This window comes from Macaca thibetana, chromosome 4, assembly GCF_024542745.1.
Source record: "Macaca thibetana thibetana isolate TM-01 chromosome 4, ASM2454274v1, whole genome shotgun sequence".
Classification (NCBI taxonomy): Eukaryota; Metazoa; Chordata; class Mammalia; order Primates; family Cercopithecidae; genus Macaca; species Macaca thibetana.
The window spans coordinates 77,391,736-77,406,045 of NC_065581.1; the positions used below are offsets into that span (position 1 = coordinate 77,391,736).

Genomic DNA, 14,310 nt, shown 5'->3' on the forward strand with positions numbered 1-14,310 from the left:
TGTTTCATTTATCCTTTTATCATTTGTAGCAGCTAACTACAGTGCTTTGTACGTGGTCAAGTACATATAAAAACAAATTATATCAAGTGATATTTTTTTACTGGGTCAGAACCAGAACCTCTGATGGTAGCAAGAGGTGATTTGGGAGAGCTTGATACTATCTCTTACAACATCTATCTAATAAGATTAGGAAGGTATATTTGAGAGACTATATCTTCAGTTTGCTCCTCTTCCTAGGATACAACGAATTCATTAAAGATCTTATCTAAGTTGTGACAAACAGCTCTTTGTTCATCTTAAGATAATTTCATTCCAATGTTCCATAATTTTAGTAGTCTCTAATCTACTAATTGATAATAGTAATTGAATTTCTTGGCAAACAAAAGAAGACCCAAATTTTAAGTATCAAAGTTATTTTTGTTTTACACATTAAGATTTCTTTTATAATATATTAGAAAGTAAAAGTACTTTTAAAAAGTTATGAACAACTTCAAGAGCATTTTAATTTTTTGATAACTATGATAATTAAGATAATTTCTTGAACTATAAGATTGATACAGTAATTTGGAAGTTTCACTTGAATCTGAAATGATTTGAGGGCTTTTATCTATTTGTTTCCCTTCCCCATACCCATTGTTTTAATAAGTGGATTACGTAAAAAGAGCTTGACACCTTGCTACTAGTAACATCTTAGTTTTATCCACAAGTTTGGAGATTTTACACTACCTTTTTGACATAGAAACATGCATAAATTTTCACAGAGTAATAGTGGAACAGTGTTAACAGTGCTATCTTGCTATGCAATTTATTTATTAAATCAAAGTTTGAAGTAGCCATCTTTAAAAGGCCTATGACACAAACAAATGGAAGAACATACCATGCTCATGGATAGGAAGAATCAATATCGTGAAAATGGCCATACTGCCCAAGGTTATTTATAGATTCAATGCCATCCCCATCAAGCTACCAATGAGTTTCTTCACAGAATTGGAAAAAACTGCTTTAAAGTTCATATGGAACCAAAAAAGAGCCCGCATCTCCAAGACAATCCTAAGTCAAAAGAACAAAGCTGGAGGCATCACGCTACCTGACTTCAAACTCTACTACAAGGCTACAGTAACCAAAACAGCATGGTACTGGTACCAAAACAGAGATATAGACCAATGGAACAGAACAGAGTCCTCAGAAATAATACCACACATCTACAGCCATCTGATCTTTGACAAACCTGAGAGAAACAAGAAATGGGGAAAGGATTCCCTGTTTAATAAGTGGTGCTAGGAAAATTGGCTAGCCATAAGTAGAAAGCTGAAACTGGATCCTTTCCTTACTCCTTATATGAAAATTAATTCAAGATGGATTAGAGACTTAAATGTTAGACCTAATACCATAAAAACCCTAGAGGAAAACCTAGGTAGTACCATTCAGGACATAGGCATGGGCAAAGAATTCATATCTAAAACACCAAAAGCAACGGCAGCAAAAGCCAAAATTGACAAATGGGATCTCATTAAACTAAAGAGCTTCTGCACAGCAAAAGAAACTACCATCAGAGTGAACAGGCAACCTACAGAATGGGAGAAAATTTTTGCAATCTACTCATCTGACAAAGGGCTAATATCCAGAACCTACAAAGAACTCAAACAAATTTACAAGAAAAAAACAAACAACCCCATCAAAAAGTGGGCAAAGGATATGAACAGACATTTCTCAAAAGAAGACATTCATACAGCCAACAGACACATGAAAAAATGCTCATCATCACTGGCCATCAGAGAAATGCAAATCAAAACCACATTGAGATACCATCTCACACCAGTTAGAATGGCAATCATTAAAAAGTCAGGAAACAACAGGTGCTGGAGAGGATGTGGAGAAATAGGAATACTTTTACACTGTTGGTGGGATTGTAAACTAGTTCAACCATTATGGAAAACAGTATGGCGATTCCTCAAGGATCTAGAACTAGACGTACCATATGACCCAGCCATCCCATTACTGGGTATATACCCAAAGGATTATAAATCATGCTGCTATAAAGACACATGCACACGTATGTTTATTGCGGCACTATTCACAATAGCAAAGACTTGGAATCAACCCAAATGTCCATCAGTGACGGACTGGATTAAGAAAATGTGGCACATATACACCATGGAATACTATGCATCCATAAAAAAGGATGAGTGTGTGTCCTTTGTAGGGACATGGATGCAGCTGGAAGCCATCATTCTTAGCAAACTATCACAAGAACAGAAAACCAAATACCTCATGTTCTCACTCATAGGTGGGAACTGAACAATGAGATCACCTGGACTCAGGAAGGGGAACATCACACACCGGGGCCTATCATGGGGAGGGGGGAGGGGGGAGGGATTGCATTGGGAGTTATACCTGATGTAAATGACGAGTTGATGGGTGCTGACGAGTTGATGGGTGCAGCACACCAACATGGCACAAGTATACATATGTAACAAACCTGCACGTTATGCACATGTACCCTAGAACTTATAGTATAATAATAATAAAAAATAAAAAAAAATACAAAGGATAAAAAGGCCTTTAAAAACTTATTCCTAATTGAGGAAGTTTTCTTGATCATTTTTATTCCTGTTTTCTTAATGTGCTTTTTATTTTATTTCATTGTTGGTAGCGAGATCATGTACTGTGACAGTTTTATAGTAGCTATCTGATTTGCATAGGTTTTTGGAGAACATATGATGGAATTTTAGGATGTTGTCCTCAAAGACTTACTACATTCAGATTAGCTATTTAAAAATATTTTGTATTTGTGGCTGTGGTGCCAGATAACAAGGTCTAATTTAATATATATCATCATTTGTGAGGTGAGTAGTTTGGAAGAGACAATGTAGGGAAGATACTTCTCTAGAAGAGGGAAGTTGATTCAGGTGTCAAGCTGCCAGTTACTGGCTATTAACTTTGGGCTAGCCACTTAAGTAACAATTCGATTTCCTTATTTGAAGATTATGGGGTTACTGGGAAGGTTTTCAATAGCACTAGGATTTTGTCATTTTGTAATTAGTTTTTCTATGTGCTCTTTTCATACCCAACCATAGTTTTTACAGATAATTAAATTATCACATTGATTCTATCACATTAATTCTTTTATTCTTAATTAAAGAACACATAAAAACCCTTGTGGAATTACTGGTAAAAATAACCTTGAATTTCTTTATTTCCCCAACAGATACAGTATAGAAATGCACTTATATTCTCTTTAATTTAGAAATTCATTTTAAAATAAAAGATTATTTATCCCATAATAATGCAGTTTTTTTTTTTTTTGTTTTGTTTTGTTTTTTTTTTTTTTTTTTTTTTTTAGGTTTTCTCTTTTTGAGTGCTTGGTTGTTTGGGGCTTAGTTGTTTTTTTGGTGGGATGGGTGAGAGGTTTCTAAAATAGTGCTTTTAAACATTTGCCACAGCCTCCATGGGTAGTTTGTTTTAAAAAATACTTTTTTCCCCCCTAACTTAGTCTTAAGTAGAATTTTTCTTCTAAAATTGAACAGTGGAGCCAATTATTTTATTTGTCCATCTTCTCCCTACCTGGGGTATTGTTTCTTTAACTGGTGTTAACTTCCCCTATGTGTCCATGAATGTATTCTGGGAGTTCTCACATTTTCTGTGAGATTTAAAATTTGGGGTTTTACTGTCAACAGTAATCTTGAAAAGGTAATATAATCATTTTCTGGGCCATCTGAATCATCTGCCATGTAACTAGATACTAACACATAGTCAAATTAGTGTTGGTGTTTATTTATTGTGTTCATGGTATGTGAAGGCCAACTACTTCATATTATCTGAAGTGTATGAAGCTTTCACTGGGATTCAAATAACAAACAGTGCTAGGAGCATCCCTGCTTGCCACACCCAAAAGAACCTGCATTATACAGATAACATTCAAGTTGTAGGCAGATGAATTTTACAGGTTCCATTTTTTAATAGAGCAACTTGTAACAGTTCATTAGAAGTAAGTATATCAGTAAGTACAAAAATAATTTTCTATACCTGCTTCTAGTGATAATTGAATAAGGCACACATATAATGCAGATTTCAATATGGTTGTGATACCAACCATATCTTGAAGTGACTTCCTTAAATTAGTGTTCAAGGACTGCTTGTTAGTGGTTTTGTTTGGTACGAGGTCTGATTATCCTTAACTGGTTAAGGAAGCCATGAGGTTATCAGTACTGTTTTGTACAGTGCATTTAGGTGATTAGGTATTCTTTTCATTAGAATGATTGAGGTGAAAACAAAAACAGAAAGAGATTAAATGTATTACCAGATTCAAAGCTTTGTTGGTGGTGTCATTTCAGCAGAAAACCATTGTTCATTATGCCATATTTTTCACTGTTAATTTGAATTTAAGTGGTTATGTAGTTATTTTTGTATTTAATTTATAAATTTGTTTTGGCTTTGTATTTTTTTCACGGTAATAAATGCTAAGTTATGTTTTGTATGTATTAAAATAACATATTAAAAGTGGTTTAAGTTGGCATTAGGGGTGTAAGAACACATTTTTTCCCTTAAAAGTTGTTTAGTACTTCGTTTGAGAAACCTCAGTCTATGATACTGAACATTATTGTATCATAATCATGATGGCTAACTTTCAACTAGATGTTTTCTATTTCATTTTCTATGGGTTGCTTAAAATTGTGACTTTATCCTTTTCTATCATTAAAAAAATTAATTTCTCTAATACATAGCTACCTAAAATCATGACATAATCCACTGATCTGTGTATGGGTAGTTGGATATTCAAACTATTGTTATCTGGCCTGGTTTTTAGTTTCTGTGATTTTTGACTGGCTTTTCTATTTTAATATTGCTATTTTGGGTATTCATTTTTCATTCATTCATACATTGAACAAATGTTTTTAAAATTCCACTATGTACAAGGGACTGACTCTTCTAGGCACTGGAGATTATTGGGTGAGAATTTTTTTTTTTTTTTTTGAGATGGAGTTTTGCTCTTGTTGCCCAGGCTGGAGTGCAGTGGTGAGATCTTGGCTCACTGCAACCTCTGCCTCCCAGGTTCAAGCAATTCTCCTGCCTCAGCTTCCCAAGTAGCTGGGATTACAGGCATGCACTACCACGCCTGGCTAAATTTTTTTTTTTTTTTTTTTCAGTAGAGATGGGGTTTCTCCGGTCAGGCTGGTCTCGAACTCCTGACCTCAGGTGATCCACCCACCTTGGCTTCCCGAAGTGGTGGAATTACAAGCGTGAGCCACTGCGCTCGGCCGATAATCTTTATATTTGGGTGGGTCTATTGTCTGTCTTCACTGTCACATTTTCTAATTGTTTAAATGAAAAATTTCATGTTTATATTACATAGTACATATCTATTTCAACTAAACTAAATCGGTCTTGCTGACATATCTAGACATCTTAGTACTTGGTGTTATCACATCTAATTGCTGTAGACATAAATGTCTCTTTAGTCCAAAATGATGGGTCTTTGAAGCTTGTTCATTCAAACGATATTACTGAAAGACTGGTAAATTCAAGAGGTTGTAGTAGACACTATTGGACTACTAATGAAATGAATGAGATAGGCTGTGTTCTTAGCAGAGGAGCTTAGAAATTTTAATCTAGTCACTGAATCCTTGAAACTAATTTGGGCTTTGCTGTATGTTGACATTGTTGTATCTATACCCAGAATTGCAGACTCATTGATTACAGAGGGGCTTTTGCATTTAATAAACATTTGTTCAGTAAGCATTTACTAAGCACATACATTTGTTCCTGATTGATTTTTATCTTCTTTAATTTGTCTCTTAGCCATTATGATGTCCCAGATATCTTGCCTTGGAGTGTTCCGAATAATAGGGTGGAATCTGTAGGACAAGGTTCACAAACAGCTATTTCTAAACAATGCTTCTTAGAGGTAACAATTTGAAGAATATTGTTGTAGGATAATTATAATTATAGGTAAACTTCCTAAATCTGGAAACCTTGGAACCTGGCATATTCTAGAACCATAAAAATAGTGCTGCTTTAGAGCAGAAGCAGAATTAGATAGAGGGAGATGTCCAGAAGTGATGCAAGACCAGTGACAGCCTTGGCCAACCCTGTGGGATCTGTGCAGTCAGAATGACTCTTTTGCCAACTAGTTGTCCTTAGTTGGACTGAAATGACCAGGCCTTTGTAATCTCACACTGATCAATCAATGGATGGGAGATGCCAAGCATGACCTCGGTCTAGGAAGTTCACTGCAGATAAAACAGACTCTAAAGGGTCTGATAGCTGAAGTGCTGATATCTGTCAGCCAACAGAATTCTTAGTAACCAAGGCAACATGCTGGGTGATCTTCACAAATGGTTGACCTGGGCTGCATGCATCATAGTATTCACCCTAGGCAGTAAACTGTGACCATTACCTTGATGACAGGATTGCTTATTCAGTGTTCTTTTTCATTTTCTACCTCTGGATCATGAGTAGCCTAATTTAGGATGCTAATATGTGGTGGATTAGGTATGAGTAAGGGGAACACCATTTTCCCCTTACTACTTTCTACTTAGGTGTTAATATTAGGTAACTCTAATAATAAGGTGACTATAACCCTTGGTTTATCCAGGTTAGTCCTGTTTGCCTGGAAATACCCAGTTTAAGTCTGTCGAAAATCAGTTGGCTTAGGAGAAATACCTAATGTAAATGATGAGTTAATGGGTACAGCACAGCCACATGGCACATGTATACATATGTAACAAACCTGCATGTTGTGCACATGTACCCTAGAACTTAAAGTATTAAAAAAAACCCCAAAAAACCACAAAAAAACCTATCTTCTCGACTAGTACAGAGACTAGTTTTAAAAAAAAATCAGATAGCATTTAACATCTGTTAATTATTTTTAGTAACTCCTCACAGTATCAGAAGTATCCCAGTTTGTATCCCAATACAAGATAAACTGTATTGTCATTCTACTTAGTAATTTTAAAAATGTGTGTGCATATTTATTCTTTAAGCATTTTTCTGGCCTATCTAATGAATGTTCTGTTTTTCATTTTTTAAGAGGCAGAAATGGTCTTCTGGATTAGCTTTGTATTTTTGCTTTAGTTGACCCTAAAACAAATGCGTTTTATCTTTATCAAATGTTTCATCAGCAAGCTTTAAAATATTGTGAAATCACAACATATTCTATCAAGTATACTATGACTGAAATGACTGGATGTATTATTTATTTCTGTCTCCCACTGTTACAATTGTGTCTATAATGACTTTTATTTCCCTGGTTTATTTTGTAGCTTAGTCACAAATATTTATGTTCTTATTTATCTTTCTGCTCAGAGACTCTGAGACCTGAGCTGTTTCCCTGATGGAGTCGATTGTTTTCCAGAAGGCTATTCTGACCTATTCAAATCTAGGTCCCGAGGAAACACAACTTCCTGAGAAATAGACAGTTTTAAATCTGCTTTTACGGAAATCTTTATGGAAAGAAGAAAATTTAATTTTATCCTGGATAGATCTAATAACTTGCAGATCTACTTTGTTCACAGATAAACTCTAAAACTAATTAAAGCTTCTGAAAAATGTCTAGGGACAGAAGAAACTGAGATTCTTAGTGATTCCCTTAGCCTACTAGGACGTAACAGGCTTTCACCTTAAGTCATGCTTTTTCTTTTTCTTTTCTTTTCTTTTTTTTTCTATCATTCTGTCTCCCAGGCTGGAATGCAGTGGTGTGATCTCGGCTCACTGCGCCTCTGCCTCCCGGGTTCAAGTGATTCTCTTGCCTCAGCCTCCCAAGTAGCTGGGTTTACAGGCATGCATGACCACACCTGGTTAAGTTTTTGTGTTTTTAGTAGAGATGGGGTTTTGCCATGTTGGCCAGGCTGGTTTCGAACTCCTGGCCTCAAGTGATCTGCCCACCTCAGCCTCTCAAAGTGCTGGGATTACAGACCTGAGCCACCACACCGGCTTCTTTTTCTTAATTGTTTCTCTGCCCTCTTTTCACTATTTTTCTGGTCTGTAGTTGTGGCTGAATGTTAGATAGGGAACAGGGTTCACTGGTGGACTCAGTTTTACCCATTTCTAATTGCTTAGCAATAGGAATCACCTGCTGATTTTAATATGAAGTTTAGTATTACGTAATGAACAATATCTTTAACAGATGGTGCACTGCCAGTGATGTAGAACTTCTTAATCATGCTCCCTTTACAAAAGAAGAACACTATTAGAAAGCGATGGTATGATTTTATGCTTGATCTTCAACAAATGAGAAATTGATAAGTCAAATATACAGTCAGCCATCTGGCATTCCATACATGTTTTCATTGACTTGGGAGATCATGGAGTTATACAAAGCAGGAGTAGCACAATGTAAGAAAATGGCATGTTATAGAAATATTTATTTCTTTTATTTTAGTTATCTATACTATTGATAGCAACAAATTTATCAGAAATTTTCATTTTATTCAGCTATCTGAGGTTTAGAAAGAAGTAATTCGATAGTATTTACTTTTTTTTGCCCAATCAAAGCTGCTAGGCATTGAGGAACTGTTTCAGAGTAGGCATAGTTTTTTCCTTCACATAAGTCAAAGCCACTAACCACCGAATTAAACGTTTGCCGAGTTTGGTTTGCAGCACCTTGATTGATAAAGATTCCTTCTTGCAACTTCCTTTGAGCCTCCGAGACTTACTGTGTCATTATAGACCCCAACTGCCTTTAAAAGATAGGAATTTCAACATCCTGCATTTTAGTCATCATTTGGATGAATGACTTAAATTATCATATATTTCAGGAATATTCATTTTTTTCTGCTACCTGAGCTAAACTGTGTGGTCTGTGTGAAATTATTATCTTATGACATATACACTATTTAATAGTATTGAATTTGAGAAAGTCGGTTCCAAATATCAAATAGTTGAGTAGAAAGTAGAAAAAGACAATCCAATTGCTGAGAATGGGGAAGGAAAAAAATGTGATTTCTAAATCCAAGGAAACTAGCTCCCCTTATCTCATGTATCCTTTCAAACTAAACATATGTTAAATCCTGTCAGTGTGCCAGGTAAGTAAGTGCAAAGCACTGACACTCCTCCTCCTTGTCCTTTATGGACCTCAGGCTCATCCTCTTTGTTCCCAGCCTGGCTTACTGTCACTCTCTCCAGCATTCCTGTCAGTGTCCACATGGATGGTCTTTTCAATATTCTGGCTTCTCAGCTTCTTATCCTTTTCTTCTCTGGTGATCTTATTCTCCATCCTACATCAGCTTTTCATTCTTACAGCCATACTCTTGTCATTAGCAATAACAGCGGTCTCTCCATAATCTCAGTTTGAAGCACCCTTAACTCTGATTAGCACTTTGAATCTCTCTCTAGCTGACTGCTTCTAGTACTTCCATTCCAACAATCTTTTGACCCTATTGATTCTTAAAAGCCATGGATTTTACCACCTTGTTGCTGTCTCTCATTTCCCTGATTACCTTTCTTTCTTTCACACCCAGTTTAAATTCCATGTCAATATTTCCTTGGCAAAATCTACTTCTAGTTAAATCCGTCTCTCTGTGTGAATCCTGAGCTGAATGTCACTGGAGCAGTGGCTAACGTCTGCAATCCCAGCACTTTGGGAGGCTGAGGTGGGTGGATCACCAGAGGTCAGGAGTTCGAGACAAGCCTGGCCAACATAGTGAAACCCCATCTCTACTAAAAATACAAAAATCAACTGGGCGTGGTGGTAGGTGCCTGTGATCCCACCTACTTGAGAGGCTGAGGCAGGAGAATCGCTTGAACCCAGGAGGTGGAGGTTGCAGTAAGTAGAGATGGTGCCACTGCACTCCAGCTGGGTGGCAGAGCGAGACTGTCTCAAAACAAACAAAAAAACCAAAAATCCCAAAACTCTTGACCCCATATTCCCCTCTAGTGACTGTTCCCTTTCTCTTCTCTCTCCTTCTCTCTCTCTCTCTTTTTTTTTTAAGACAGAATTTCACTCTGTTGCTCAGGGTAGAGTGCAGTGGTGCCATCTTGGCTCACTGCAGCCTTGACCTCCTGTGCTCAAGTGATCCTCCCACCATAGCCTCCTGAGTAGCTGGGACTACAGGCACTTGCCACCACACCCGGCTAATTTTTTTATTGTATTTTTTTGTAGAGATGGCGTTTTGCTATGGGGTCTCAAACTCCTGGGCTCAAGTGATCCTCCAAAAGTGGTGGGATTATAGGTGTGAGCCACAGTGCCTTGCTGCTTCTCTCCTTTTTCCATGTAATTGTCATTACTCATTGTCTTCAGTTTCTCTGCTTCTATTCTCTAGTCTCACTTGAAGTTACTGCAATTAAGCTTTTTTTTTTTTTTTTTTTTTTCTTCTCTCTCTCCTACTTTGCAGAAATGGTCATGTTAAGGTCACCAATGATAAAATCCTCAGCCCTCATCTCACTTTTTAATAGCAGTATAGATACAAGTTAATCACTCTTGGAAACACTTCCTTTTAGGACAGCACGTTCTCCTTGTGGTTTTCCTCCAAACTCTGGCTTGTTTTCCTTCTCAACTTGGCTAATTATGTCTCACTTGCTTGTCTTGTTAACATTGGAGTATCCAGGCTACAATCTTAGATCTCTTCTTTTCTCTCCATTTAAATTTACTAGGTAATCTCATCCCATCCCTTGTTATTAAATGCTGTCTTTATGCCGAAGACTTCCAACTTATATCCAACAGTCTAATTGATAGCTCTACCTGAATATCTGAGGGCATCTCAAAGTAAACATCTCCAAACCTGAGCTGCTGATCTCCCACCCAACATGATTCTTCACAGTTTTCCCTTTCTCAGTTACTGGGAACTCTGTCCTTCAGGTTACCCAGGCCAAAAGACTTTGAGTCATCCTTAGTATTGCTGTGACTCATAGTGCACATGCATTTCATCAGCAAATCCTTTTAGCTCTATCTTTAGAATATATCCAGAGTCTCACACCATTTCTCCACCTTCTCTGCTATTATGCATTGTTATCTCTTACTGGGATTATTGCAGTATCAGATAATCAATCTTGCAGTGTCCATCCTTGCTGTTGACAGGCTCTTCCCCAAATACCAGTCAGAGGGATCCTGTTGAAATGCATCTCAGAGAATGGCATGACCTTGAAAACTTCCTGTTTTCTCACTCACCTGCTTTCTGACTCACGGTCTCAGTAAAAGAGGGTTTACAGTGTCCTCCAGGGCCCTGCCTGATCTCTGTCATCTCCCCATTCCATCCTTTAACTCCTTGACTTTATCTCCTACTACCCTTTCTTTTACTCTAGACCAGGCAATCTGGACTCCTCGCCCTTCCTCTGATGTGTTAAACATTTTCTTACCCAATGGTTTTTGTACTTGATGGTCACTCTGCCCAGAATATCTGTTCTCTCAGATACATGCCTGGTACACATCCTCATTTATTTAAACCCTTTGCTTAACTGTCACCTCTCCGTGGGGTCTTCCCAATCTCCTTACTAAAAAATCATGGTAGTTTCCCTCCCTTCATCACCTACTCCCCTGGTTCATCATCTGACAATCTAAATATTTCCTTCATTTATTTTGTTTTTATTGCATTTCCTCTGACTAGAATGTAAGCTTCATGAGGATGTAAATGTTTTCCTTTTGTTTGCTGCTGTTAGGAAAGTGTCTGTATAAAATGAAGTACTTTAAAAACATTCATTGAATAAATATATGAATTATTATAGTCTTTTCAGTGTTATAATTTTTCTATTACACATAAGAAATGGAGCCTTAGAGTGTTTAGTAATCCATGGAGATAACACTTAAACCCAGGTCTGTCTTGGCTCATAGCGCAGTCACTTCATGTATTTATTCATCTATCAGGATACTTACAGGGTACTACAGGAACTTTACACTGGATGAATTGCATTATAAGATAGAGGAAGTCATCAATATTGTGCATCTTATTTGTGCACTTCTCCTCAATCAGCATCTGGGAGAAAATAGAAATAGATTTTTAACAGTTTATGTTGAAGCACTTTTGCTACCTCATAGAAACTTGTCAGAGAGACTTGTTAAACTCTTTCCTCAAACCAAACATGTTTTGGGGTAAGAGAGTTCTGAGAAACTCATTTTATTCTACTTTCTATTGGCAACGAGGCTATAATTTTTTCCGAGATGAAAAATATCTGAATCCCATGAACTAGCAAGGAATCAATAAGAATGCTGCTAGTTTGGTTAAGGTGGTTCAGGTATTCCAGGGCTGTGAATTCCATGGGAGACAGCTGGAATTTACATTCATTTTCTACCACTGAGTTGTTGGTTCAATGGAATCATAGTTTTTCAAAGATTATCAAGCTACTCACAGTCAAATAGGGAATTGATGAGGAATAGAGGTCACAATTTCAGAAGATAGTCGCAGATCATGATGAGTATGAATCATGCTTTCAGTTTCTGCAGCTGCTTATAGTGTGGCAAACTACAGGATGTGTCTGGTCGGCATTTCCCAACACCTGCCCCATGTTTCATTCATATTCAAAGGAAATGATTGAGCTAAAACTGAATTCTGTATATGAAAAGGAACTGGTATCCTTGGATTATAGAAATGAAATATGAATACTAGGTTTCTCCCAAAACATTTGGTTACATGGCCAGACTGTGGGTATTGTCTTTGTCCACCCAGAATCCTGAAATTAGAATTTCTAATTAAATTCTGGCATTAGCTGAGAGGTGGTGAAACGTCAAGTGACAATTGAATTATACGCTAATAAAATTGTACCTAGTGGGTTCATCTAAAGGGTTTTTAGACATCTAAATGGATCGTCTAAAGGGTTTATCAAACTTCTGTAATTTGAAGAGTCTCAAACTCCAAAATCTGCCTCGTTGTTGATGGGCACAGCTGTTTTAACTGGCAGAGATTATTTGCTGCTGGGCTTTTGGAGTGCCCTGTAGGCACAGGTGTTGGCAAAGATTTGATCAGTTTATGCACAGATTTTGGGGCTCCTCCATGCTGTGCCCTTCCTTTAGGGATTCTGTCTCTCAATTTTCAACCACTGGTAGCCCCCGACTATCTTCTGACACCTCAGATCAACCAGACTGAGTCTACTTGTTTGAATTTTAGCTGTCCCAGCTCATAGACTGGGGAGTCCTTTTGCAGGACAAGCCTTATGAATGTCATGGTCGTCCACTGGGCTTAATTTCTTTCAAAAGTCAACACTCCAGTTTATGCCTCCTTTTGGTCCTTCAATGCCTTTAAATAGTTGTTTGTTTTATTTTGTCCAGAGTTTATAATCATTAAATGTGGGAAGGATAGTGTGAAAAAGGCAACTCTGACATTGTGTTCAGAACCTCAATAAGATATTTTGTATAGTTTTTTTTATTATTATTCAATTTAAAATACTACTTTCTAATTTTCATTATAGTTTCTTCTTTGAGCTGTGAATATTTAACCATATATTAAAAAAAAATTCTAGCCAGGCATATTAAGTACTTTAAAAACATTCGTTGAATAAATGTATGAATTATTGTAGTCTTTTCAGTGTTATAATTTTTCTATTACACATAAGAAACGGAGCCTTAGAGTGTTTAGTAATCCATGGAAGTAACACTTAAACCCAGGTAGCTCATGCCTGTAATCCCAGCACTGTGGGAGGCTGAGGTGGGAGGATCACCTGAGGTCAGGAGTTCGAGACCAGCCTAGTCAACATGGTGAAACCCCGTCTCTCCTAAAAATACAAAAATTAGCTGGTTGTGGTGGTGGGCGCCTGTAATCCCAGCTACTCAGGTGGCTGAGGCAGGAGAATGACTTGAACCCAGGAGGCAGAGGTTGCAGTGAGCTGAGATTGTGCCATTGCACTCCAGCCTGGGTGGGTGACAAGAGCAAAACTCCATCTCAAAAAAAAAAAAAAATTCTAGCATAAGAATTTTTTGTATCATCTTTTTATTGATTTCTAATTTAATTACACTATGGTCAGAGAATATATGTAATTTTAATCCTTTAAAATTGTTGAGATTGGATTTGTAGTCCAGTATAGGGTCAGTTAATGTCAGTGTTTTCTGTTTACTTGAAAAGGATTTGTATTCTTTGCTTTTGGGTGCAGTGTCCTTTGTATGTCAGTTAGGCCATGTTTGTTGAACATGTTTAAATCATCTCTATTTTTTACACTCCCTCCTTTTTTTTCGTATGCCTTTTTTGTCAGTTTTTCAGACTAGTACATTAAAAAATCATTTCCCACTGTGTGGTGAATTTGTCCATTTGTCCTTTTAGTTGTGTTACCTTTTTCCATTTATTTGGAGCCCATTGTTAGATATTGATTTAGTATAGATTTAGAATTATTTATTTATTGTGAATTGAACCCTTTAACAGTATGCATTTTCCCTTCTATCTCTGGTAT

At 37.0% G+C, this 14,310-nt stretch overlaps 2 protein-coding genes across 9 annotated transcripts in view; one reads left to right on the plus strand and one right to left on the minus strand.

The window, feature by feature from the left end:
* The window catches only part of HMGN3 (high mobility group nucleosomal binding domain 3), a 1,231,743-nt gene that overhangs the window by 971,414 nt on the left and 246,019 nt on the right, over positions 1 to 14,310 (minus strand). The window lies entirely within an intron of this gene.
* The window catches only part of BCKDHB (branched chain keto acid dehydrogenase E1 subunit beta), a 245,436-nt gene that overhangs the window by 43,782 nt on the left and 187,344 nt on the right, over positions 1 to 14,310 (plus strand). The window lies entirely within an intron of this gene.